We start from the raw sequence: 3,302 nt of genomic DNA on the forward strand, positions 1-3,302 counted from the left end.
CGGAACCTCCCGTCTCCGGCTTTCTTTACAGACTACATCTTTCAATCCCTAAAGTAAGCTGCAGATTATAGGTGAGTTCAAGAGCACAGTTGGCTTTTATACACACATTTAACGGAGATTCCTATCTGATTATGACTACATATACAGTAACTACTTATTCTCTTCTATTCAAAATATTAATAATAACCGTTTTTCCGCAACTTGACTTCACGGAAAGAAGCGATTAACAAAACAGTTACAACCAGTTAGCCACCAGTTACACACCAGCAGATACAGATCTATAACAGCATTTGGAGGCAAGTTTCTGACCTCCTGGCAATTTAAGTCCAATATTCAATTCTCTATTGGCTCTGTTTTTGGTCTCTACCAACTTTCCACCTGCTCCTAATATTCTACTATGTTCGACAGCTACTCGCTAACTGTGTCCGGTGTTTGTTGCTTAGCAGGAAGGGTAAAGTTGGTTATTCAGAGACTTTATACCAAATATACAGTGGGGCAAAAGAGACTTTATACCAAATATACAGTGGGGCAAAAAAGTATTTAGTCAACCACCAATTGTGCAAGTTCTCCCACTTAAAAAGATGAGAGAGGCCTGTAATGTCCATCCTAGGTATACCTCAACTATGAGGAAAAAAAAATCCAGAAAATCACATTGTCTGATTTTTAAAGAATTTATTTGCAAATTATGGTGGAAAATAAGTATTTGGTCACCTACAAACTAACTTTCTCACAGACCTGTAACTTCTTCTGTAAGAACCTCCTCTGTCCTCCACTTGTTAACTGTATTAATGGCACCTGTTTGAACTCGTTATCAGTATAATTAGTATGTTAAGACCTTCTTTCCAAATTCTTTTAATATCCTATATATATAAGAATTTTCTATTTAATCAATGAGAGTATGTATGTAATGGTTGTAGATTGCCCTACCAAAACACTCTCTATTTAATATCATATATGAGTGGTTAGAATAAGTAGAATAGCAGTTTCCATACTTGACATAATTTAAGAGTATCAATGAAAAAAGGTAAGGTATGTAAAGTAATTGTTCTAGGAAGTCAAAATCTCAAATATCCAAAGGAGATAAAATTGGTTAAGGATCCAACTATCTATTAATTACATGTCAAGACAGAAAAACCTTACACAAATTATCAACGACTATCCGATGACTCCCTTTTCCGAATGAGAACTCCGTCACCCTTCCTCTAGGAAAAGAACAAACGAGACGTAAGCGTCCGTAACGGATCGTTGACGACTTAAACGACTTAACGAGGAACCTTAACGTACCTTCCTAGGTCTGTTTATAGAGTGGTCACGTAATCCGCCTTTTTTGTTGGACTAATGTAAGTTTCCTTCTCTCTTAAAACACCTACTCATTCCGTGAAGTTTAGTTCCGACTGACGTACGTCTAGTTTCTGAACAAAAAGTCATGTTCTTAGTGAGAAAAATTGATGTTATTTTGTAATGGAGTGGACACGGGTCAGGAAACGAATAAAGAGTCAAAGTACCAAACGTCAGCGAGAAGGACAACACCTCGACGCAGGGACGAAGGACAGGTTGAGTTCACTACGTCGTTGAGTTCTGTATCATTAGGACGCAGTACTATGACGATGTACTTTAAAGGGGTTTATTTTAGTCACACATTAACCCTGTTTTATATGAAATTCGTCTAACTGTATTTATGTTTTATCTAGAATTCTGTTTTAAGAATTTTGTTTCGTGTCGTGACTTCTCAAAACCCACTTGGAGGGTAATACCACGGTCATCGGATATACATAATTAATTTTCGGTTGGTTTTCGCAGGACTGTGATCGGTAGATCGGTATGAGACACCTTTTAGAAGTTCCTATGAACGGAGAAATTACGTACTACGGGAGTAACGAAAAGAAATACTTTTTCTGACTTATCTAAGGTCACCTTCTGTCCTTTCGCGGAAGTATATTCTCTTGGACGACTACTAGTGGGCTGAGACTAAAATATCGAAGAAAGTCGAGGAACAAAACCAACATGTCGGGGGTTGAAGGTGACAAACTACAGAGTCGGAAATCAACCGACGTTTTCACGTCAAAAAGAAACCACTTCAGAGATTATTTGGGTGAATTGTGATAGAACGAGTTGTTGTGTTACCTTCTGTCTGTGTCAATGCGATCATCGACTACTTGTATTCCACCTTTGTATATGTCCTGACCATTCTCTACCACCTGCTGTTTTGTCTCGATTTTCTAGAGTCAGAGGTCGTCAAAATGCATTAGACCTGACGTCTCCCTCGATGTCACCCCGTTTTTTTCATAATATCAGTCGGTGGTTAAGGGCGTTCAAGAGGGTGATTTTTCTACTCTCGGGATTTTAGTTTTGTCGTCACTACAAACCCCGACAGCCGACGCCGTTGTAGCCTGAAAGTTGGGGGAGGTTTCTTAAAGATACCCCAATCTGACCTCTGACCGATCGGGTGAGGTCCTGGAACTTACGAAGAATCTTCGGTGGAGATACGCAACGGCCCGCCACACAAACCCTATAACTAGTACGACTTGTCTGGTGTCGGTCCAAAGTAGAAGTTACGGGAACGTCCACCTTCCTCCAACAGTGAGTTTAGAGTGCTATGTTACCGGGTAAGAAGAAAAGGAAATGTGCCTAGTCAGGCGGGACCAGGGAAACGTCTTTGTCGGGTTTCGTTACTACCTAAGGGTGGGGGTACAAAGTGTCGTCCATACCACAAGAAAACCTACCGTTGGTGTAAGAAAGAGGGAGGTTTTGTGCAGATCAACTCAAAAATGGTTTTTTCAAGATAAACCAAAGTAGACTGGTATATGTAAGAGGGTTTAGGAGAAGAACCTAGTAGGATTACGAGAGATTCGTTTGGAAGAGCCGGTGCCCGGACCTAGTACATGACCGAATTCGTCCCCGTGTGCAGACCGTGACGTCCTAAACTCAGGGACCGCCGCATCACCACAAATGACTACCATCGGAAACAATGAAACCAAAGGTCGACGAGACTGTCCAGTAACTGATCCAGGGGGGGGCAGCACCAAGACCCTAAAAACGAGTGGCAAGAACACTAGTAAAACTGGGGTGCCCACTTTAGAACGGCTCCTCGGGGTCTAGCTCCTCTAATAGTCACCAGAACATACAGAAGGTAAAAGATTATTAACGAGGGGTCAACTAAAGAAGTGTGGTTCGACGAATGGATAACGTATAAAAGGTCAGAAGGGTCGGACCACGTCAGATGGTAAAACAAAGAACCACGGAAGACTGTCGAGAAACCAGAACCGGTATACCAACCTACACTGAAAAACATCCAACACCTG

The sequence above is a fragment of the Notothenia coriiceps genome, unplaced genomic scaffold, assembly GCF_000735185.1.
Source record: "Notothenia coriiceps isolate Sejong01 unplaced genomic scaffold, NC01 NC01_scaffold00000339, whole genome shotgun sequence".
NCBI lineage: Eukaryota > Metazoa > Chordata > Actinopteri > Perciformes > Nototheniidae > Notothenia > Notothenia coriiceps.